Source organism: Melopsittacus undulatus, chromosome 4 (genome assembly GCF_012275295.1).
Source record: "Melopsittacus undulatus isolate bMelUnd1 chromosome 4, bMelUnd1.mat.Z, whole genome shotgun sequence".
Lineage (NCBI taxonomy): Eukaryota > Metazoa > Chordata > Aves > Psittaciformes > Psittaculidae > Melopsittacus > Melopsittacus undulatus.
In genome coordinates this window covers 39,136,145-39,161,921 of record NC_047530.1, presented here as the reverse complement: position 1 = coordinate 39,161,921, position 25,777 = coordinate 39,136,145, and positions in this window count along the sequence as shown.

The window sequence follows — 25,777 nt, the reverse complement described above, 5'->3', positions numbered from 1 at the left end:
CCAGCAAAACCTCTGGAAATCTGACATTCTTGAAGATGCCTTCCTAGGAGTGCTCTCTGGAATATACCCGTGTTCTGCACTCCTTAGTCACCAACCCTTCTCTTTCCTTTAAATTCCAAGGAAAGGAGATTGAAACTCTTATGTGTCAAGGTGGCAAAGGAAAGCTATGTTTAAGCAGAGTATAAAGTTCAGAATATCTACAGTCTTCACAAGTGGACATCCTTAATGTCTTCCAAGTCCCTTTCTCCTCTTCCTTAAGCCCATTCTTACTGCTACTTGGAATTTAGCCTGAACAAGTACAAATTATAAGAGGTCCAAATCTTCAGTCTTAAGTTTCAAATGAAAGAAATCCCCATCTAGCAGCTATACACTCCTAAATCTCTGCTTAAATCTAGCCCTAAGGGAAGAAATTATATTAATCTGCTTTCATTCTGAGTAGAATATTATGCAGGAAGATAAAAAATGCTCAACCAGTGCACTTTGGAGTGTCATTCAGATCAGTCAAGTATTCCTATATGCAGGAGCTTTAATGGATTTTCCATGCAGGTACTAGTCAAGTCAAGCCCTCTTCAGCATCAGAAGTGTGCCTTATATCATGAGACACCTTATTTTGCAGGTATATATGTTCTCTGTTGTCCACTTTCAGTATGCTATCGAGCACAGCATTAGGTATCAGTTGTCTTCATGTTTATTGACTCATAAAGGTTACTGAATGATGAGAAATGCTTGTTATGTCATACACCATTACTTGTGTGGACATTACAGTAGGCATTGCTTCTACTCACATTTTAGCCCAATACAACTGCTGTTTTCCACAATTAAGCAGTAATAGGTAGTAACTGCCCCATGACAAGCTTATTTTGTAGAGCCTGAGAACCCAAGCAGTGAAGGATTAGCAGTGCTGCTTTTATAGTTCATGTTCATATTGGTGTAGTAAGTAGCTAAACTGACAAAATGGCAGTATTCCACTGACATATCTTTCTATTTTCACTCCTTTATGTAAGTGCATCCATTTCCATGTTTATTCCGATATCATTCACTAATACAGGAAATAATTGAGACAGATTTTCTTTCAAATAGCACTCTGCATCATTGACTTTATTTTGGCTTTGCTGTAGTTACACTAACAAAAACAAGTATGTGATATATGAATGGTCTTGCCATTATCTTTCTCCTGATGGCTTTTTGAGTTCAGAATGGACTGTACATATAGCTTTTGGAATCACAGAAATAAAGGCAGGAAAGGACCTCAGGGGGTCACCCATTGCTTCTCCCTGCTGCAGGACAAACAGCCAAACCACAGCTAAACAGATCTGATATCTCTCTAGCTGTTAACATCTGATCCATGCCCATACGATAGTTGTTGGTAGCTGTTCACCTCAGCTTCAAGATCTGATCTATTTACAGATGCCATGATTTTTAATAGATAATGTGATTCATACTGTGCATTGCATGTATAGCTCTTTCCATTTCACGCTCTTACTGTCTCCCTTCACAATGCTCTGTGTCCTCTGCAGATCTGAAAATCTAAACATTGCAGCAGAAAGAAGGCATTTCCACTGTCCCTTTACCCAGTGCTATGATCTGCAAATAGTTTACATCAGCCTCTGTGTTCTCTGATAAATCCTCTGCTTTCACAACCCTGAGAAGTTATAAATAGCAACACATGATACCATGTCTTGAAAAAGCCACCCAACTTCCCAAGAAACTGATTGCCCAACAAAAAAGCAGGAAAAAGAGCAAATAATGTACCAGGTAAGCAAAACGTCCGAGACTTTGTTTCGTGATTTCTTTTATGTGCAAAGCACTCAGACACAAGTGTAATTCCTAAAATGATGAAGTTTGCAGAGACTGCACAGAGCTTTCCTTGAAAATCCTTTTGCACAGTGGGAACTGCACTGGGATAATGAAGTGGTCTCCAAGCTGGTGGTCTGTGTTCTAGCAATACATTACTTTCCAGGTGTTGTTTTGTTTATTTGTTTCCCTGAGGCATTCATCATTTTCAAACTGCCAGGCATTGTTAATATTGCTGTGGAGAGGCCTACATGGAATGGTAGGAATTCTATGTATAGAATTTATCTACAGCAAAATGTGCAATGGAAATTTTGCCAGTGAGTCTGGGATTTTATCCTTGGCACTGTCCCTCTCCTCAGAGTTACAGATGATGTACAAAAGTATTACTAGCTTTGCTTCAGAAGGGGAACACCAGATAATGAGCAAACTTCTCTACCGCTGTTGCTAAGTGTGTCTTAGTAAAACCCCAGCTCATTGCCTTAGAAATCTAGTCCTTGTGCTTTTTCTGACAGAATAACATTAGCAAATTGTACACTTTAAAACCTTGTATGGGTTTGGATGTTGGTTTGGGTTTTTTTCTTTTCTCTCTGGGAGGGAGCTGTCTGGTGCAATGTGCTTACACAGTGTCATCACAGTGAGCTCTAGCCAGAGTAATGCCAGGAAGAAGAGCTTGACAGTATGGAACAAATTTAGAATAACCAGCAAGGGCACAGCCTCACAGCCACCTTGACAGAACTTGTACCCAAGAGCCTTCAAACTTGTACAGCCTTGCTCTGTATAGAACCTGCCTCACAACAAATGCCAGGGGTTAAGAATGAGAAGTAAGATTTGATTTACACCATAGAAACTGGAACTTTGAAAGTGGCCAAGATATTAATTTCCAGACATAAGTCTCAGGCAAAAATTTGAGACCTATAGTCCATTCCCACCTTAGGATGATGCACTATGATATGCTGTATTGTAATATGTGTCAGGGTAGGACAGCATACTAGATTCACTGGAGAGAAAGTTTCATTCCCATCTGGGTCTGAAAATTCTGAGGCCTTGTCATGGGAACAGTCACTGAAATAACTGAGTCACACAAAGAACAGCGTTTCTCCTATGAGCAAAGTTGTTCCATGTCTTCAGCACCAAGTCTAAAACTTGATGTGTCAAAGACAAAAATGCACTGGTACTTAATTGCCAGCTGGGCTTAAACCACAACAGTGATATACTGGCAACAGTTGATTTGCAGCACCCCCACTCTAAACAGTTATGTCATGCTGCAAATATTTCCAAAGACACTCACACATGGCAGACATGTATCTAACTGCCTGTTAGTATAACAACATGCAGAGGAGCATGTTTACAGCTCTTCATCTTTAGAAACTGATTGAGATAATGTCCTAAATTCCAGTGATCTAGCTGGAATGGATACATACATAGGACCCAATGCATACAAATCATCCCACTAGACTCTTCACTTAGCTTGTTCCTTTTCAAGCAGAGCTCCCCTTTATGCTAATGTGACTACTTTCACAAGGGACGTCGTAAGTGTACAAGTCATTGCACTGCTCCTAAAGATGGGTCATGGCCCTTAAATACACATTTATCAAAGAGCTGATAGGTAACAGATGATGTAATGCTGATGATTGAAGAAGACATTTTTTGGCAAAATAAATTACATGGAGTGAATTAACTTTATGGATCAAAACCCCATAAAGCACAGTAGGCCAACTGAAGAATGGATGTTTTTATTATTGAATGCTTCTGTTAACAAGAATGTAATGTACAACCTGCACAAGAACAAGCTAAATTCTTTATAATTCAGAGAAGATAATTAAGTTCATTGGGATTGCTTCTAAGAATGGTAATTTTAGATGATTTTAAAAAGTTCAGCTGAAACAAAAAACCTCTTCTTAGATTTTAAGGACCCAGAAGAGTTGTGTATAGCAATCCTAAGAAGAAGTATTTAAACCAGCTAGATAAATCATCTATATAAATGTATACTGTCAAAGTAAAAGCAATCAGGAAATCTGGGCATGTCATGGATTTCCAAGTCTCAAGCTTAGGAAGATGGAGACACCAAGGAGCTGTTTGCCCAGCTAAGCACGTGTAGTGTGGCTTCCAAAAGAGGCTAACACCAAAAGGGAATGAGAACTTGCTGGAAGCATGTTTAACAGTGGGGTTGGGAACAGAACTGTGATTTTAACTGCTATCAGTGGAAGTCTTAATTGATGCTGCTCTTCCTTGCTCTGCAGCTATTCATCTATGTACAAATATGTATATGCCTGTCACAGCACTACTGCTCCTTGGAAGGGAGACTGAAGCAGCGGTTCCAGAGTGTTACAGAATCTGGTAAAAACTGGTATTCATGCAGAAAGATTTTCAGAAAGAAGAGAGGTGACAGCACAGTATTTACAGAGGATGCTCAGCTTTGGAATGATACGGACAGAAGGGACTATGAGTATGCAATTTGGGTGAGAGCATACAGTGTGAAGGTTACACTTCTTTCCTTGACTGTACCTGTCTCTCAGGTTGCAGGCATCTCCAACACCAAGTCTTCTAGCCTTGCTCTATGCAGGTCTCATCAATAAGGATTTCAAACTGCCCAGGGCATTCAGTGATTCATCTTATATAATAACTCAGTGTTGCAAGCTGATGGAGCTCAGCCAGACTCAGCAACAGTGGAAATTTTTCAATGTTTTTTTTTCCTTTTTTATTTCAAGACTATTACCTACCCCTCTGCTCCAAAGCCCTGCTCAGAGCCCACTGACCAACCGTTCCATATATCTCACTGCAGGGTGCTTCAGTTTTGAAAACACTCAGTTCCCACAGTGATACTATTCCTAGCATGTGAACAGCATAGCTACAGCATTCTTCCTGGGGTACATCCCTAGGAGCATATGATGTTTTAAAGCAAGCTGGAGACCTGAGAACCACACTTGAATGATCAGATATGAACTTACAAGATTGTCCTAAGGAGGAAGTATGATGCAGGAAAGTAATTTGCTGAATTTAGAATCATAACATTTATGATATTTGTCTTGCAAGGCAAAACCATGCATAACCAGACATTGGGTAATGCAGGTTCAGTGGAAGTGGTGTTACACGTCTAACCATTTACCTCCCTGTTTCACTCCAATAATCATGTTACCCAGGGACAGGCCTCCTGGAAGTACAGGCAGGCTTTCTGTGAGAGATTGCTGATATTCGCTCAAAAAAGCAAGACCACCGAACCTTTGCACTTGTCAATATTTGTACTCCAGCAGCTGGTGACTAATGGCTTAACACATTGATTCTTGTTGCCACCCTCCCCCTGTCTTCCAGGAAAAATAAGATTCAGTTTCCCAACTCAGAGGACTAGAAAAAATTAAAATTGCAGCCCAACCCCTGCCTCCAAAATAAATATTCTTTATTCTCACAGCGTCCTTTACATCCAAATACACCCCAGGCTTTTATTAAAAACAAAACCAAAATACTCCACCCACTACCAGCAACAAACCCAGCAAAGACAGCGATGTCTATTTTAGGGGTAAAGCCTTAGTGTTTTGCATGAGTTCACTCAGGAGGTTTCTACTTGATCTAGAATTAGAGCCCAAGACACATTTCAGTACCCTGTCAGCTGCATCAGTACAACCTACCTAGTACTACCCTGCCCTACTCTTGCCTGCAGACGTTTGCATTCAACTTGCAGAATTTACTGGCAGAGGTGGGGAAGTTCAAGCAGCATGCTTAGTAGCCAAGTATCACCCCATGCACCTCTGAATAGCATTGCATCAACTTACAGTTGCTGCCTCTCACCACTACAGTTAGGTAAAGAATGAAGCAAACACAAACCAAGTTCATTCTGTGTATAAGCATGGTCAACACAGGCATAATTCTGCAAAACAGCCTGCAAAGGGCCAAAGACCTGGAGTTCAACTCCTTTGACTTCCAAGATCAAGCCTGCTCTTCTCACCTACTGAGTTTAGCATATACCATTACAACTCACTTTATTCTTTCTGTTTATGAAAATGGCTGGTCTTATTAAGTAGGAACTCTCTTCTCGGCAAAACCAAACAGACCTGTACTGCATCAAGCAGGCAGTCACATTACATGCTATGCCAGGATGCAACTCGCCAGTGATTAAAGTTTGATTTCCTTAATGAATTTCTGAAAGTATAGAGTTTCACATTTTATAACTGTTTGAAAAGATAAAAACAAAAATGGGAAAGGGAAAACAAATACAGCCCAAGGAATCATTAAATTGTCTTATACCATGATTTTTCTGCCAAGGCTACCCAAAAGGAAGGACGCTGACAGTGAAGTGGTGCTTCCTCAGACTCTGACTTTAAGGAACTGGCTCTGCCAAGAAGTCTTAGTGCAATTCTTAGTTTATGGCAAGATTTAAGTCAAGACTGCAGCAAGGATACTGTGTGTCCCTTCAGCTCAAGGGTCCCATTTCTTGGGCCAGGTATTGCCAAGGCATCCTGTGTGAAACCTCTTCCCCACCCCACATACAGTCCTAGAGAAGGCTGATGCATTTTACATAACAAGGGTCCAGGTAAAATCCACAGGTGTCAGAAGTCAGAACTGGACCTCAGAATAACAGAACAACTCAGAACAATCTTATTCAAGAGTATCTGCAGCACAGTGCTGAAGCAAGACAGATTTTCAACCTGTATTTATTTGTTCATATGCAATGATGTGCTTACTAACTGTCTGTCATAATTATCTTTACAAATCCACCTACACAAGCATAAACCAAAAAGGCTAGTTACTTTTTTAAAATGAAAATGTTTCTCCAATAAAAAATTGATATTGCAACAAAAATGTGTTTTCCTTTCTTTCTTTGTGGAAAAAATGAATCTGTTGATCTGTAACTTTTAAATTTTTGCTGGAAATATTTTTTTCCAAGTTTAAGTGAAATAAATCTACAAATTGGTATTTTTGCTCAAAACTTACCAACATCTGAGGTTTTGGGGAAGATAGTTTTACAGAAAACTACCTGAACACATAGGATTGTTACTTCTTTCTTTTTCCTGTTGTTTTTAAAAGGTTTTCCCCAGCAGTCACTTACAGATTTGCCAGAAAGATAATGCCTGTGAGTCTATCAGCCACATCCCTCAGCTGACCACAAAGACATTACTATTCCTAATTTTGGGGGTTGGTACTAGATGATCCTTAAGATCCCTTCCAACCCAAACCATTCTATGATTCTATTATTCTAATGCTACATTTATGGGTTTTAAGATAGACCTCTTAAACTGGAAAAAGCAACATTCAGCTAAAAGTCCTCTGCATGAACTGCAAAAACCTGCTCAGGTAGCAGAGTGAAACAACTAAGTTTTGTGAAGTGGCAGAAAGCCGTTGGTCAAGCTCCAAGATGATAGGGTGCTTTAGTTAAAAAAACAAAATACCTGATCACTTGAGCTGTTACAAGATATTGCCAAAATAAACCACAATTATTTATTCAGATGATGTTCCTTGGCTTTCCTTTCAGGAAAACTGCCAGAAAATAAATGAAGTATTCACTGAATCAACAACCCAGAAAAGACACTTAAAGAAAAGTCTGAAGTCAGAATATGCAACATACTTCATTTAACTAAGCAATATAGTTAGATAAAGACCTGTTTTTCTTTAGCTTACTGAGATTGCTTCTTACCATTTAAAATTTAACAGGTTTATTTAGAATGAAAACAATTAAATAGTGCAGTGAGTTATGCCACCAACAAGCAAAGACACCCAAAATAATCTTTCTATTTCCATTTATGAGAAATGTTTTCCTCTCTAATTTCTCTCTTTCTTATCAGTGCTACTTGGCCAGTTTAGCCTTTAGTGATTTTGCTACATGATATATTATACACAGAGGATAATTAAGTTGATCATTACCTTTTAACTGCCTGGGTTTTTTTTCATTAAACATGTACCTAAAAACCTGGGTTATGAAGGCAATAAATACAAATAGGGGGCAGTGGTCTGGAGTTCATCAGCCATCTTCAGTGTGGAAATACACAATGTCAAAATCCGAGAAGCCTGAGGTATGAGATCTCGTGCTAACAACTGCTGCCTTGCATAGGAAACATGGGAGTCTTCTAAGGTTGACTTGCCTTGGGCCACCTTCTGAGAGATATGCATCAGTGGAAATCAAGTCTCTTATCCTCTACTGTCTGTATCCACTGGCTTTGTCAGAACTCAGGCAAGAAGTATAGAGGAGGCTGTAGGGAGGGTGGAATAGTGGTGGTAACAGCCATGGGGAGCCAAGTGAGGAAGGTCATTTAAAGTAAGTCACACAGGATGCAAGACCTGAGAGCTCCTGGTATGTCTGCTTTTAACTGCCATGTGTGTGTCATTTATGCTTGAAGTCACAGATTTGCTAAAACAGAAAGGTAATATCCCCAGTTGCTGTGAGAGTAACTGCTGTCGTGTTAAAATACTTCATGACTAAATTAATTTAACTGATACATCTGACAGCACAACCTGTTTCTTAATGCCTAAAGCCTGACTAATGCAAAGCATATGAAGACAAGTTAAATTACAGTGTACTCCATCTACAGTTTATATGGTAAGTAGATTAGCTCATACCTACAAAAATAGTGACATAACTCTCTCCCTCTACGTTTTTTTCCAAGGAAATAGATACCTTGGGCACAACTGATATAAACCTATACATCTGTCTGATGTCAAATGAAACTCACAAAACTGTTTCATTAATCTTGACTAACATTTGTGTCTAAAGCACTTGAAATGAAGTGTGAGCCAATTTCTCTGTAAAAGACCTATTAACAATGAGAGAAAACATGAATAGAGAAGTTTTGAAGAACCCTAACTTTCTTTCTGTTGCTAAGGGATACACTTCCTTGGTATACCCCCATGTTCTCAGCAAGTCTAACTCACAAGAAATCTGGCTTTCAGTAAGTAATGAAAGCCTGCACTGCTGAAAACAATATAAGAAGGGTTAAAAATAAAACCTTATCAAATAACCAGCACTTGAAGTACTACTTTATACATCCAGTTCCAGACACTAGGTAAGCTTTACTACACAAGTGCTCTCTATAGGCTGCATAACACACCTGGAAAATGGTTGTTGAGACAGACTGGATGTTGTTCCATTTGGAAAGTGATGTTTTTACTGTGCTATTCCCCCTTCTATTGAGCCCAAACAGCTCCTTGCTATTTGTGTCCTTTTTTAAATTATTTTCTTTTTCTCTGCAGCAAATGCCACTGCCAAGTATCTTTCTCCCACGATATCTCCCTGTGGCTCTCACTTTTCATAACCTCTACTTGTTACATGGAATGGTTTCAGGGACATGGAGGTTAAGGCTGGAACTTACCCAAGTGACTTCCAGTTTTGGATGTCTCCATATGGGGTGTCTGAAACTAGTGACATCTTGGGGATGGAGTTTTTGGTTCCCATGAAGTTCAGAGAAAGCTATTGGTGGTCGTGACTTCTAAAATTAGGAATTACTTCTGAAAATTTTCACTAATCTGCTTTACCCCAAATGTCACTGTGGAAGGCAAATACAAAGTCCTAATACTGGTTTTGGCATTTGCTGGCTAGATTTCACGGGAAAGAAAAAACCTGCTTGCTCCTCTATATATGCTTACATATGTACTTAACTATTCTGTGCCAATAATTGCAAGATCCTCTCCCTCACTTTGTCTTGCTCTCACCACCATGACCACTTGGAATGACTGGATTCAGATTTCCTATGGTATTTTGCTGAAACTACTCACATGAATTAAGATATTCATGAGTTTAGGGACTGACCTTAACCAACTGACTCAAAATAACTTCAATTATGGAGACTACTTCCTTTAAAATGCAAAAAATGTCTGCATTTTAAAACAAACATAGAACACATGACTATATTATTGTCTTTATAACTCTATAGATGAGTAATCAAAATACACAGCTTGAAAATCTGAGTTACCTATAAAAGCAATCCATTGTAATAAATGAGGAAAAAATACCAGACAGGATTTTTACCACTTGTTCACCTGCAAAGCAGGTTAAGGGAAATTTTTCCACTGTTTTCAGAAGGTTGTATGCAGAGCTATTATCCTGTGACTCACAAGTCAGTAAAAGGTCAGTGGTCTTTTCATGTACACACACTAACAATTATATTATAACAAAGTTAAAGGAAAATCCCCATTGGAGAAGGATAATAAAAACCGGAAAAGAAATGTGAGTAATAGGGGAAGAAGAAAAAATTCAAAGAGGTTAACTTTAAAATGAAACATTGTTTTTGGTTATTACAACACAGGTGTTACAAGAGGGGAAAAAAATCTTAAAAAATAACTTAGATAATTTTTCACGCAAACACAGGAACTTTCTTACAAATCCCCTGTCCCAACTTATTTCCCCTTGTTTGTCATTATGCTTACTATTAAACTTCCCAGTAAAATAAATAATTGCTATGAAATCCTGTGAGCTAAATCCTGTAGTTCTTGTTCAAGCAAAAATTCCCACTGACTTTAAGTAGAAATTGTATTTGAGCATGGCTTTGATCAAACTTATTTTATATTCTAGATTGCCATGAGTGAAGCAGCAGGAAACTATATCAAGCAGGTGGAAATTTGAGTTTAAAAGTAGTCCTTCTATAATCTGCTCTTCCTAATGCACTTCACATCTGGAGGAATACCCACGTTAACCAACATTTTGTTCATCCAAGTCAAAACACCTCTGAAGTAGAGTCTTCATATGTCTCCTTCGTTGCAGCCGAATAGAACGGGGTATGGGTTTAGGGAACATTTTACATTACATGTAGGTAATTTAACCATTTTTGTTACAAAGTTTCCAAACGCTAAACACTGGAGTCTCATGTAAAAAGAGTGCCAGTGGCTTTAGGAAAATTATGTCTGAGATGTGTCTTTTTACTTTGAATTCTGACTGAATCTACAGCAATGTATCAGCACGGTTTGACCGGATCCTGCTTTGGCTTTCAGGACAGTCTGAAGCGCTCTTCTTTCTTAAGCCTCCAAGTCTAATATTGTCTTACATTTCCTACCTAGAGAAGCTACATTGTTACCTCCCATGATAGAACAAGAAATTACTAACAGATTTACATGAAAATATTGACCCCTGGATTAAAAACTATTGACCGAGGTTAACCAATATTTTGCTTTTGACTTAATAAATAGGGTCACCAATTAACCTAAAAACATTTGCTCCAGTTTCAAAAGCTGAATTTTATGGTTTCTTCCTTATCTGTATATGGAGCTTGTACAGTTCTTTTGCATTAGTGGGTGGACATCAGAGATGGTCATCAACAATGGCACTAACCTGTTCCTTATTGTGAGATAAACGATTCCCACATTCCAAAGATGTGATTACTGTAGCACATATAAGGCAGGGAAATTTTAGAAATTCACATCTTCTCAATAAGCTGTGCTACCAAATTTTAAACTCCACTTTATGCCAAAGAGATATGCTGACCTGTATGCATACTAGGAAAAAGGCTGAGATATACATAAACTATAAAAGACTTTGCCCTTTCTGAGTGACTTCTGTGTATATGAAGGTCTATACTTAGCTATTAGATGCTTCATAAATCAGAAAGAGGATGATTTATCACTGGCATTATCTTTTTCAAGAAAGATGATAAGCAGCTCCTTCCACCCTAAACCAGTCTGAGTAACTAACCATTGTCTCATTTAAAGATATGGGATTTTTGTAGCTGAAAGTGAGTTTAGGGCCATGTAGTTGTGTAAAGCCCCATGTGTCCTTCCCAGCCAACATGCTTGTGTTAGCCCTTGCAGTCCGAGCAATTTCCTGTTCACTTCACCATGCTTTGTACACTCACACTTCAATGTGTGCTGTTCCTTACTACCTACTGCTTCTAGTGTCTATCATGAAATAAAAGTAATACTGTCCTTCCCAAATCCTAAAGCATACTGTCTTACACATACTGAACTTAGTGGCTGACAGTATAGTTTGAAGATTTCGCTTACAGCTCAGTGGGATGAAAGGCTCCATATTGTTGCACAATGACATCTTTTGACCATGACATTCAACTGGGAAAAGATGCACACAGACAGCATTCACCTGGACATTTGATACAATTAGCAAAAAACCCAAGAGGGTATCCAATTTCTAAATACTTAAAATTAGGAGATATACAGCCGTTCAGAGAGCACTGCAGCTCTGTTGTCACAGTAACAAGTAGCAGCAATACCATTGCTGAACCAAATCACATTTGCAGTCAGTCTCCCAGCATTGTATTCAACAGAATATATCTGAATGCTTTCCATTTACTAGCACATGAAAGAAGGATGTTAACTTAAATGAGAAGTAGGGACACAGGATTACGGTCACATCTCTTATTCAATATGAAAGCAACATAGTGGGAAAATCATGAATGCAGTTTTTGAAATACAATACTCACTATAATGTCTAATGTTCTGCTGTGATTCAGGGCAATTCAACCTTAATCAAACTTCAGAACCCTGGTCATTCATTTGCAAATGTTTAGCTTTTTTTTTTTTAAGAAATCTGTGACTATTGATATAATTAAGAACTATTCAGCAGGTTGCTATGGGAAACTTTTTCCAGCTAACCCAATACATCTACTGAGTTTTCAGTTACTTAATGGCTCATTGGAAGTAGAAAATAAGATTTATATTGAAGAGTCTGCATGGGTGGCCTTTTTAAGATAGACAAAATATTTGTTTTCATTAAAAAAATAAAAATAAAATAAAATAAAGGAAAATAAAATAAAGAAAGGAAAATAAAATAAAAGAAAGGAAAAGAGGAGAGGAGAGGAGAAGAGGAAAAGAGAAGAGAAAAGAGAAGAGAAAAGAGAAGAGAAAAGAAAAGAAAAGAAAAGAAAAGAAGAGAAAAGAAAAAAGGGAAGGGAAGGGAAGGGAAGGGAAGGGAAGGGAAGGGAAGGGAAGGGAAGGGAAGGGAAGGGAAGGGAAGGGAAGGGAAGGGAAGGGAAGGGAAGGGAAGGGAAGGGAAGGGAAGGGAAGGGAAGGGAAGGGAAGGGAAGGGAAGGGAAGGGAAGGGAAGGGAAGGGAAGGGAAGGGAAGGGAAGGGAAGGGAAGGGAAGGGAAGGGAAGGGAAGGGAAGGGAAGGGAAGGGAAGGGAAGGGAAGGGAAGGGAAGGGAAGGAAAGGAAAGGAAAGGAAAGGAAAGGAAAGGAAAGGAAAGGAAAGGAAAGGAAAGGAAAGGAAAGGAAAGGAAAGGAAAGGAAAGGAAAGGAAAGGAAAGGAAAGGAAAGGAAAGGAAAGGAAAGGAAAGGAAAGGAAAGGAAAGGAAAGGAAAGGAAAGGAAAGGAAAGGAAAGGAAAGGAAAGGAAAGGAAAGAAAAGAAAAGAAAAGAAAAGAAAAGAAAAGAAAAGAAAAGAAAAGAAAAGAAAAGAAAAGAAAAGAAAAGAAAAGAAAAGAAAAGAAAAGAAAAGAAAAGAAAAGAAAAGAAAAGAAAAGAAAAGAAAAGAAAAGAAAAGAAAAGAAAAGAAAAGAAAAGAAAAGAAAAGAAAAGAAAAGAAAAGAAAAGAAAAGAAAAGAAAAGAAAAAAAGAAAAGAAAAAAGATAAAAGAGAAAAGAAAAAAGAAAAAAGAAAAAAGAAAAAAGAAAAAAGAAAAAAGAAAAAAGAAAAAAGAAAAAAGAAAAGAGAAAAGAGAAAAGAAAATGCCCAACAACAAAAAAAACTAGAAAAACTTTCAAGTGTCTTCTGCCCTGTCGATACAGAGGGGAAAAAAAAAGTTAACTTCCTCCTTATATTTATCAGGTTACTTGCAGGCAAAAGAAAAGTAACAAGAATGTTGCCCAAGAAAGTGATAAATGCTTCATCCCTGGCAGTGTTCAAGGCCAGGTTGAACAGAGCCTTGGGTGACATGGTTTAGTGTGAGGTGTCCCTGCCCATAGCAGAGGGATTGGAACTGGATGATCTTAAGGTCCTTTCCAACCCAAACCATTCTATGATTCTGTAAATACTAAAGGAGGAAGAATGGAATACTATTTGAGTGAGGGGCTGATTCATTTATTCTCTTTGCTTGTGTCATTTCATTTTGATTATTAGAAACACTCATCTCAGAAGAGGAATGTTTGCATCCTTTGACTGGTTTTCATGCTGAGTCATTACATAATCTAATTTAGAGATCTAAAAACAAGTATGTACACTTTGTAGTCTGCAGGAAGCAATGGAACTGAGTTTAAAAATACATTTTCTTAAACAGGTACTGAAAGTGGCTCAAGGATGTAGAAAAAACCCTAAAATATCTTCCATGCCATTTCAGAAAGAGCTTGGGGAACTTTTCTTTAAGAAATTGTCTTTTTAACAGCCATTCCTTCTACCATGCTCTATAAGCCTTGCAGCAGCACAGAACAGCGCTCTAAACTGTGTACGTGCTTGTTAGATACTATTTAGATAAGACTTGCTCCAGCCAGCCACACTGTTTTAATGTAAATGTGGATGAATGTCACTGGTAGAGCACCACTTAGCCCTGTCCCTGCTGTTCCTGGCAGCTTAAATCTCCCCAAATCCTGTCCTTCCAAAGTGAAAACTGTGTCCCAAGGCAGCAGGTATCTCTAGAGCAGCCTCAGGTAGATATGAATTCAACAGTCTAGAAGAGAAAGCAACAAGAGTTGGTGTCCAGAGTTACTATGCCAGATCAGTACAGCCCAAATCTCACTTCAACGTCTTTTACTGAAGTTCCTGGTTGCCTGGAGCTAAGTTTGAAGGTACTTTCTAGGCTATTCACACCTAGATCAATTCTTAGTGGTTAAACATGGAAGGAGAAAACATGGCACTGATTTTTCCCCATGTGAACATGCTTCTTTTCATCAACACTATTTCAGTCAGTTCCTTTCAATGTTAGTTAATCACAATAATCCAGAACAAGTTACAGGATACATTTAAGTTTGTAATGTTTGGGATCATGCAAATCTGATGATTTTTATTATTACCCTGTTTAAAACCATCTTTCTGGGTACTTCATGTCTTTGGTTTCTCCATACTTCGGCACTAGAATTCAGCAAGATGTAATTCCCTTTTCTGTCACCTTCACCTTCCAAGTGACCTATTTGGTGTTAAAAACACCCCATATCAGTTGTCAGGGAAGAATACACCACACTACCACCTCAGCAATACTGAAGCTGCATCCAGCGCTTCTTTAACAGCAGCTCCATTTGCAAACAAGTTTGGCACAATCTGGGGAAAGAATAGCCAAGCAGTTTGCAGTTTGCCGTTTGCATGGATATAAAGGGAAAAAAAGTATGGCACAGTGTGGTTTCATATCACATAGAGCTAGCCTGAGATTTTAGTCTTGCCTTTAATCTCAAAATTAATCTTAGTTGATGATTTCAAGCAGGACTCTTGAAGAGGTGACTTACACAGAACTGTTGTTCAAGTATCACATTCAGTGCTTGCTAAGTAGTTCAGCCCAACTATGTAAGAGTTAAAAACAAAGTCCTAATCATACAGAGGAAAAAAAAAAGGAATCCAAAGTCCATTGTTAGCAGGGAGAGGCAAGCACAAACAGCAGTTAGCAAATGCTAAATAGGACATGCAAAAAGACTTCCATCACGTAAACAGAGATAATTATAGGGTTACAGAAATTTCCCACAGAGTAGCAGACAAATTTGAAAAGTCATATTGCTAACAAGGACAGCTACTGAGAGAAGACCTCTGCTGGGGCAAGAAGAGAAAGGGGGACAAGAACAGAAATGTCACGTCACCTGACTCTTCAAAAGAGCACAACAAACGTGCAGTAGCATTGCAAGAATGATGAGAGGGAGCTAAACAAATTCTAGTTCGTGTTTAGAATTAGGGTGTCATTAAAAACAGTAAAAGCAATATTTCTGGCCCTGATTTCCAAAGTGCTATGACAGTAACCATGAGGATTGACTTTTGGACACTCCAGTATTAACCCTAACACACCAGGTTTGTCAGGTAGTTTTTCCTCTTGCCTCTGTCCACCCCTTTCTCCTGTTTTTTTTTTTATTATTTATTATTATTAATAGTATTATTTATTATTGGTTTTATTGTAAGAGGCTTTTTAATTTTCCACCATTATTTGTTAAACTTGCAACAAGACAGAAGAGAGTTCAAAATCAAAAGCCAGAAAACAAACAGGGCAAAGCCATAGCTGTTAAGACAGAAGAAGATGCTGTAAAGACGATTTAAAAAAGGAGTAAAGAAAAGAGAAGTAGGAAGAAATGCTGGAGCTTCAAAGCAGTAAGTAGGAAAGGAAATGTTGTATATTGGTATGTATTTTGATAGGCCTATTCTCTGTATAACTATGTAATGTTGTAACTTTTAATATAGCAGCACAGAAAAGGGAAGTATGGGATGTAATTGCTCGGGCAGAGTTATGAGGTATGCAGGCATACGTGAGCTCTTGCACACAAACCAGAACAAACATGAACACTTATTGTTGATTTGATAAAGAAATATAGCATATTTTGTGGTGTGCGCCAGCCAGCTGCCAACTCACTGCTAAACTGAATGTGCCTACAGTCTCTACTGAGTGGTCTTGCTGCCCCACACAGTGTCTGATCTGCTCATTACTGGCTTTCACAGAGAATAAAGCAGAGCACCCTGACTAGTGAATAGTAAATGATCTTGCTAATCTGTTTAAGCATTCATAGTTCACCCCTAATGAGAACATATAGGTGCCTGGGATATGATTAAGGGTCACATACCAATAAACCCTTTGAGCCTCTGTCTTCTCTCCCTTGACTTTAGAAACCCTCCTTTGCTTATTAGAGCCACTTCCTAATTTGCATGAAGAACTCACAATTTTGGAAGAAGGCCAGAATACTGATCACGACACTTTCATGGACAATTTCAGAGCTATCACTTTGCAACTCCACTCCTTTACCATGGAATCTTACTTGGAAAAAGGCTTTAGGAAAACAGGATCACTAGCGAAACTTGTATAGAGGCAGTGTTTATTTGCAGCAGACCTACACAGACTTATACCAATTGTTTAATGCCAACATTAAGCATGGAAGATTGCTAGTTGTCTGTTCTTCCTGGAAAACGTGGGCATATCCACATATAAGCAAGTAACGACAAGGTCCCAGAAGCAGCCAACCTTGTAGCTGCGGGCCTGTGTTGTTGAGAAGGCTCCTAGGCCAATTCACGGGTGGTCTAATAGCTCCAACTGTATTTGTTCTCTGGAAACTGTGGTTTGTTCTCACAGGCAGTGTTGGACTGAGACTCAGAACTGGGTGTCTGCCTTTGCTGAGAGAAAGTAGGAGGGAGAATCCCAAAGGGAATGTTTGCAAGCAAAGCCCCTGCATTTCCTAGTGCTGTGCAAGCACGTGCCTTCTCCAGCTTCTGGCATCACACCATTTCAATTTCCTGCTGCACTCAAGCAAGAATATTTCTGTCGATCACTTTGCAATGAGCAGTCTTTTCAGCATTATTGCTTAAGGTCTTTAAAACGGCACATAAGGAAAGGCAGGTGGGTCAATATGGAAGACATTATATGAGAGGGCAGCAAGTTTAAATTATTTCTATTGGAAGCTGACCTGCTTCAAGAGATTAGACAGGATGATTCACCAAGATTTTCTGTGATTCCAAGAATTCTGTTTTAGAACCAGTTTCTCTCAAGTTTACTCTCAACCATTAAGTTTTTTTGGAGTAAAAAGGAATTAAATTAAGCAGCGCAGTGATCCTATAAATATGTTTGTCTTAGCCTCTTCCACTAAGTAAGAGTATTTTGATTCATTAGCTAAGTCTCACTCTTTTTGCCTCTCAGAATAAAGGGCTTAGAAAATTAAAATAATTTCTCCATGGACCAGGATATAGTTAGTAACCTACTTTCTAAAAGTAATCTGTGGAAGCTTTTCATGCTGTCTCTCAAAAATTTTGCCAACCCTTTTCAGAGCTAGAATACAAAAAACTGTGCGAAGTCTCTGGCGACTAAGAGTGAAATATATGGACATTAAGCATGTTCTACCTATATAAGAAAACACAAAAGATGAAGAACTGAAAACCCTTATAGGGGGACAAATTCAAGGAATGAAATACAGTCTAAAGCCCACAGAAGACTGGTGTCATTTGGCCACCAGACCAAACCGTACCTCCCTCTGCGGCAATTCCCATGGACAACTATCTGCTTTTGTCCTTTGTGAATCGGGTTTCTTTTTCAGGTATTTGTAATAATTTTGCATAAACTGTATGAGTTGTGAGATTATTTTGTTTGTTTTGCTTGTTTCTGGACTCTGTCCAGAAACTTGTCTTTCTGCCTCTAAAGTATGAGTCTCATCACATGGCACAGTAAAAATAAATCAAGATTTGCATTTCTCAATAGCCTTCAAATAACTACATGGAGTAAAGCCAAACCCAGCCTCTTCATTGAAACAAACAGCTCATATTTTCACATACCACGATTACTTCTCCTTCATGTAGAGAATAATTTCTGCCTCCTGATTTCCACATGGCCCACTGTGCAACTTACCACCAGCCACATTTTCTCCCTGGTACCTCACGTAGTAAGTGCTTTGAGTCAGCACGTTCAACCACAACAGCAAACTTTGATAGGATTTCCTTCAACTACTGAAACATTTAGGCACGTATTCAGCTCATGACTCAGGGCGCTTATCTGTCAAACGAAACTCCCTCTGGGATGTGAAGCACCATCATCTCAATCACTTCTCCTTTTCCTCCGAAAAAACAAACAAACATTCAGCACACTTCTGAGTCTAGGTCCTTCCTTCTTTCCCATCCCTCACCCATCCTTGGCCAGAGGCAAGCTCTGGAGAAAAATATGAAGAACACAGGTACAATTTTTCTGGGTTTCTACACTGTGCTCCTTATATTGGCGAAGTTCAAAACCATTTGCTTCTGCCATTGTTCTTTTAAACACTGTAGTTGCAGAATATCAGCAAAATCTCACTACCATTTTTCGCAGCTGGTTTCTGTCTCTCATTTTGGCATGCCTTCATTCGCCAGACTTATCACCATATTTTCATATTTATCTGGCACACTATTAGACATTCAGCCCTTATAAATAACTTTCTTTTCAAAAGGGAAAGTTTTTTCCCCCTTTAGCTTTCTTTTTTGACTTATGCTTGATTTTTTAAAATCTAGAGCCATCCCTCCAAACTAGTGTGAAGCAGACAGAAAGGAAACAGGTGCTAGAGATGTTTAAAAAGAGCTGCCCATGGTTAAGCTACATAATTTAACAGGGAAAAGAAACAAACAAGGAATGGATTTGTGTCCAAAGAATGACATGTTCTCCTTTACTTTTATTTTTCTTTTCGAACAACCTAGATAAAGGAAACCCGTACTTGTTCACAAAGGGAGTAAACATAAGAGAAAGGTCATCTACACACAAATGTTAAATTGTGCTACCTACCCTGGAATACTTAAAAAAACATCCCAGTGTAGCTACTCCTATGCAGGCAGCTGAACAAAACAAGGGTGGTGTAGGGCATGTAAGTACACAGTCCATTTTACTGGCTTGGATGTTTTGATGAAAGCCTCAATGCTTCAGCTGAAATAGTTACTCTGGTACTAAGATGTGCAGTCCATATCTTCTGTAAGAGATGTGGAATGAGTAAGAATCCTGAACCATTGTTGCTCTGAATTATCCTTAACAACCTCTTCCACTCATATTCTTCCTTTTGTAAAAAGAAACCCACCACATGTAATTCCAGAGGAATTCCTGATTTTGTGGCCATGGCTACATTTGTTAAAACACAGAATAGAGAATTCCTTGTAAAGAGTTAGCTTTACAAGTCAGCAGAGTAACTTGGCTATTTTTACTTCGACTGCTGGCCAAAGAAAAAAAAAGAAATGGAAGAAGCTGTTAGAAGAAATCCTGGGCAGATAGCAGGGACAGGCAGGGGCAGAGACAAAATGAAGAGAGATGTAGTGTGGATAAGGAAGTAGAGAAGTTTGAACTTCAGAGGAAGCCAACGATAAACCTTGTGAGAGCAGTAAGAAAGGAAGTTTCTATACGTGCCTAGGATTGCACCTGTTAATCTACACAATGCAAACCCACAGGAAGTGACTCAATGGTCAGAGCCTGACACACAAAAGGAAGCATCCTATATTCCAGGAAAAGGTATTTGGCTTGTGCATGGACAAAATGTTTTTGTTCAGGTCTTGAACTGCATTTGGGTGTATTTCTCATATGCAGCAATTGCCCAGTTCTCACTTCTATTTTTAACTCAAGCCCATCAAAATAGGAAATGCAATTTTTGAGGAGGATTGCAGTTCTTCATCTGCATTTATATGAAAGAAGGACTGAAGCCATAGTGCTCTAAGCACCTAACTGAGCCCAGTTACTCTGTGTGTCTTCATCCATAATGTGGCAGCAAATAAAAGCTAGTAAAAGCTCACCTATTTGATGTTCCAGGCAAGGCACGAAGTAGGAAGACCATTCTACTCACACTGAAAGTAGTTTGTGTCACATCTTTTTTTTTTTTTTTTAATCCTGATTGATATAGCAACTTCACAATATAGTACCATTATATGCACATATGTCAACTATATGAATCCCAAAAAACAAGAAGCAGTTAGATGTCAGGGCTACTGGACCCTACTGACTCACACAGCAAAGCAAAGGGATTTCAGTGCTAATTCTCTTCATTTCTCTGTCTATAATGGCTTTAAAGGAGAAGAGGCAGTATGAATTAGCTGAAGTAGCTCCTGGTTATCAAAGCTACTCCAAAGTTGTACAGGCTGCCATCATCATTTGTAGACAGGATATACATTACTAGAATTTTCCTCCAGCCAGCTGCTCCCCTATCACCTTAAAGTCTCTGAATGCGCCACCTGGAAGTCCTTGTCCTGTGGTGTGGCTGAGCCAATGTCCTATGGATCCAAGGCATCAGAGGAGCAGCTGTTAGCAGGAGGCCACCTTGATGCTACTCTGCAGACTTGCTCCAAGTGCTGCATGGCAGAGCCATAGCATGTGATCATCAATTTTTGTAGCAAAAGGCAGAAAGTTTCCAGCTCCCTTTTGGCTGATACAGTAGAAGCTTAAGTTCAAAACACACCAATTCTGTCCTATCCAATTGCTTTTTCTTTTTTTTTTTTTTTATTGGACAGAGTAAATACAGCCTCTGTGAAGGCCAGCATACTGTACACAGACAATTAGAGGTTCCTGTAAAGGCTCATTGAACTGTATTTTGAGCTGGTGTTAGCCCTGAGGATGACAACTAGTCACTGTTCCTGTGCGACGTGCAAAATGTCAGGGGAATATAAAGAAGTGTTGTGTTCAGGAAACATGTGATGTGACTAATAGAGGATGACAAGGGGTGTGGTTATCATGAGATATTCACCTCCCTTCAGTGCCTTCATGAGAAAATAAGTATCTCCCTCCTCTCCCTCTCAGGGGCATATTTATCCACTTAGAACTAAATCTCCAAAAGTTATCATACAGCTCTTATTAAAAGTCCATTTGGGGCAGTTGCTCAGGAAGGAAGTTCTTTACAGAGTTTCTGAATTGCTGTTCCAGCTGAGTAATGTTAGACACAGAACTCAGTTGACTTCACAGCAAATGGTTTATGAAAAAGCTAAGCAAGTTCTGGACAAGAGCAAGGTATTTCAAGAAGCCTAAAATTACTTTGGTTTTGAGTATGAGATCCACATGTAGGATAGGTTAATCCCATCTCTGCTTCTCTCAGAGGAACACCTAAATCCCTATCTCTCAGCCTTGTGTGAAATCTCAGGGCAGGTATGAAGAATTGTATGGCCAAGAAGCCAATTGACATATGCATATAAAAAAAATCTGCATCAAAGGCAAGAGGAAAGGGACACACTGCTCTGAAGAAAACAGAGCTGAAAGAAAGAATGGAGGAAGCAGAGAGAAGAGCACTGGAAGGGTGTTTGAGTAAGGACATGAAAGGTAAGTGTTGATCAGAACAGGAAACTTAATCAAAAGATGAAACAATGAAACAGAGCTGAAAGAAAAAATGGAGGAAGCAGGGAGAAGAGCACGGGAAGGGTGTTTGAATAAGGACATGAAAGGTGGGTGTTGGTTAGAACAGGAAACTTAATCAAAAGATGAAGCAGTAGTAAAGGAGAGAGCAAGATAGAAAGAGAAAGTAAAATTAAATGGACTTTGGGAAAGGAATGAAAGGGAGCTCAGGGCCTGGCAGTAGCTTCTTTCCTAACACCTGGAAAACGTATTGTGAGAGAACTGAGGAGTAACATCAGTGAGAAAATCAGTGAAAAATAATGCATGAAAATGGACACACTGGATCTGACAAAAAAGAAATAAGGGGAGCAGGAAAGGAACAGAAAGAAGACCATCGGAAGAAAAATGAAGAAAAAGTAGATCAAGCATTTTATCCATTACTTCTGGGGGGGCATTGGAGGTGGGGGGGTTGTGGGGGGTTTTTTGTTCAGTTTTGGGTTTGGGTTTTTTGGTTTTTTATGTCTCCCACAATATCCCCTGGTAAAAAGAATGGAATTGCATTTCCCAAGGAAAACAGGTATTTAAAAAAGGAAAATTATTCTGTACAGAACCAAAATGTTATCCTTCACCTCCAGCCCCTATCCCCCTAAGTGACCCCTAATTTCCACTAAATATTTACCATGTAAACTCTGGTCTAGACAGATTTACATCTGTAGGCATCTCAAACCACAAGGTACAGTTCAGCTCTTCAGAACAATAAAGCCAGCAAATTCATTTCATTCCCAGTATTCCTTGTAGATTTTGCATAATGATTCTACAGAAGTGAAAATCAGTTTGTGGTGGTTTTTTTATCATTCCAACATCAGGAGACACAGTGTGTGACAAAACCAGGAAGTAGTTGGTGGTAAGAGGCAATCATATATTCATCTCTCTCCCCCTCATACCTTGTGACAGAATAATTTTCATCACTATCATCACCACTCATATATTCAGATCCATGTTAAAAACTCAGATGCACCTATATAACATACCCAACTCTTGCTAAAAACTCAGACATGACAGCCTCAGGGCTTTGGGTTTGTGAATGTGAGAACCAGCTGCTAGATTAAAACATAAATTGTGCTTAGGTGGATAACTGTGACTTCAAAACTCTGATATTGTTACCTCCCTCAGCTTAGAAACTGCACTGGTGGGGGAGTCTGGGATGTTCCAGATTGATGGAGGACCCTGGGGGACAGAAGCCTCACAATTACAAAGACAGAGCCTATCTCCACTTTTTTCCTACAGGGAGCATGGCCAGAAGCAGAACAGGCTTTTGGGATACGTCTGCTTAGCTGCAGTAAGAATATCTCATAAAAACAGGGCATGTGTTTTGAGCAGTACCCAGGTGAGAGCATTAAAGGAAAAGAAAGGCTGATTTTGTGTCAGAATATTGTGACAAAACCTGTACCATTAAGACTACTTACACACTCTGCAGCATCCCAACACTTCCATATGATATTAGCAAGGCACTCCAGAAAAATTTAAATAACCACAAACCAGGCTAACTACTTAACACCTGAATAGTTTCTTGAAATAAAGACTGGTCTGCCTTCTTCTTCTAGAGCAGAAACCATACGGAAACAATACTGGAACCATAACTACCACAGGAGTTTAACCACTAACATGCGGCATGATAAGATTTCTGAATGTTCCTCAGTCTGGGAACAGACCAAAGCTGCGCAGAGCTGAGCCAAGAAAATTAGATGACCAAGAAGCCATGAGCAAGCACAGATTAAGTGCATATGAGACATCCACTTTCAAACTGAAAGCACAAATAGCTTAACTTGCAATATCAAAGTAAAAAAGGGAAGATGTACTTGTTAAAAAAAAGCAAAAAAAAAAAAACCAAACAAAATGAGAAATCTTGTTTCTCTGTTTTTTTTTATGAAATACCTACAACAAGCCATTTCTATAAGAATTATTCTTGGATCTGTGTTTAGAGCACTTAGAACTAAATCACAAAAACATTGGATTTTAAAGAGAATTAACTCAGTTCCAGAGACAGGCCTAAACAGTAACAGTTTAGTAGAACTGCCCTGTACAATACTTGATTGACTGATCACATACTCAGCTATCTAAATACAATATGACATCATATTATCTGGAAACCCCTACTGGCTCAATAGGCACTTGGGACAGAGCCTATTTACCTGGTTAAATTGTAATCCTTCAATAAAACATGGTAAGGCAGAGCTATGCATGTATGTGGAGACACATAGGCTTCAGAAAAACTTCATGCAATGAAATTTCTTATGGGATGGGACCTGAGTGATGATTTAATGATTACCATGTGTGCTTCAGCTTGAAAGACAGTTTTTTGTCCTTTAACCAAGAGTTGACTCATCAGGAAATTAAATGCCTTGGTAATGAGGGGACATAACACATAGGTAATACATAAGCTTCCTATCACATTTCTACATGTGTAATGACATGAGCTCTACAAGCAGCCCAACAGGTTGAGTTTGAATCCCTGTAGTGCAGACACTTCTGGCTGGAGCTTCTCTTGTCTAATATTGTAAGCCTTGGCCTTCAGCTTTTGTCCTAGCTGAGCACTCATCAGATCCTCCATTTAGATGAATTATTTGGTGTATAATAGTGTTAAATTCACACTGCAGCCTTTCCTTCTGAAGGGTCAGCAATGGACTCACTTGGGCTCTAATAGTCTCAAAGTACCTCACTTCTCCATTCAAACAACTTAGCCAGTTCAAAACCTACTGTGAGTACCCTCCTGTTAGAAAACTAAGCTAACTCTAAGAAATTGTCAAACTAAGCTGTAGTTTCTAAGGCACCATTAGAAGTAGCTATTTCCTTATACATGATATATTGTAGAGTGAGGGCTCTGGTAATCCACATTATCTATAGTCCCATCTAAATAATCCAGTCTTCTTGAGAAATGTTTTGTAAAGAGGATTTAATTTTCAACAGGGCCAGGGTGGCTTCAACCAGCCAGAGACAAGGTAACGTAGATTTTTAAAAAGCATTGACAAAACCTGCTTTCAGAAATGTTAGGCCTGGGTAGAAATGAAAGTTATGTTACTTGTCCACAGCTTGGAGTTGACAGAGAAGTGAAACACAATGGTCTAGAAAGAGAGCACAAGAGAAGCACACAAGCTGAGCTGTGTTTTCAGATAGTAGAGACAGGGCAGAAAATCAGCTGCACTCAAACTGGCAGGAATTTCTGACCCTATGTATCTCCAGTTCCTGGAAAGTCCCACCAACAAACAGCAAGAACACATTCCCTCTGATAATATTCTGTAACGTAGCAAATATTTATCTTTGTGACCAACAGTTTCTGCTGTTTGTTTTATGACGTTATAGAATACTTGGCTCTGCACCTGAACTGGGGCAAGGTGAGCAGCCTCATTGCCTGAGCACTAACGTGCTCATTGCATCACATATCCCCCAGTTCTCCTCCATTTGAGTTAAGACCCCATTGAAGCTGCTGCCAAAACACATGTTGGGTTTGGCAGCAATGCTAAGGGTAAAAGTTGAAGATACTTTTGAAATATCACCAGTTTCTACATCAAAAATAATGCAGGAAAAAAGGCTGTTTCTTAAGGTACCTTTTGTAACAGCTTCACTTGTTACAGCATGCATTAGGACTGTAATCTGAACTTCAGTACCACTGTGGGAAGCTCTGGAAGGAATCTCCTATAAGGAGGATTGAAACAAATACTCAGAAGTGTATTTTTTTTTCCTCCATCAGAAAGAAATTTTGACTAAATGAATAAACTGGAGATACATATTTTGATGTCAAAATGTCTTGAGAAAGGGACTGAGTTTGTAGCAGAGTCTGACTCAACACCCGATTGCAAGGCACAGCACTTGTCTGCTATCAGGGTGAAGAGGTAGTCACACAATCTGAGACACTGACATCTCTACAGAGCCAGTGAAACAGTTCAGTAACACAGAGAATAAACTACGTAACTGTTAACTCACTGCTTTCAGAAATGTCCTTCCATGCATGCCTGTTCTTACCCAAGTAAAGGTGCAAGAAGCAGAAGCCTGAAGTAATGTCATGTAGTGCCATGTTTTAATAGACTAACTTCCCACCATGAAGTCACAGACATGACTCTCTTTTAAGGTATGCAGTTCCATACATACTTAAAGCTTTGGCTTAGACTGTGTTAGAAGATTACATTTCTTCAGGCTGAATTG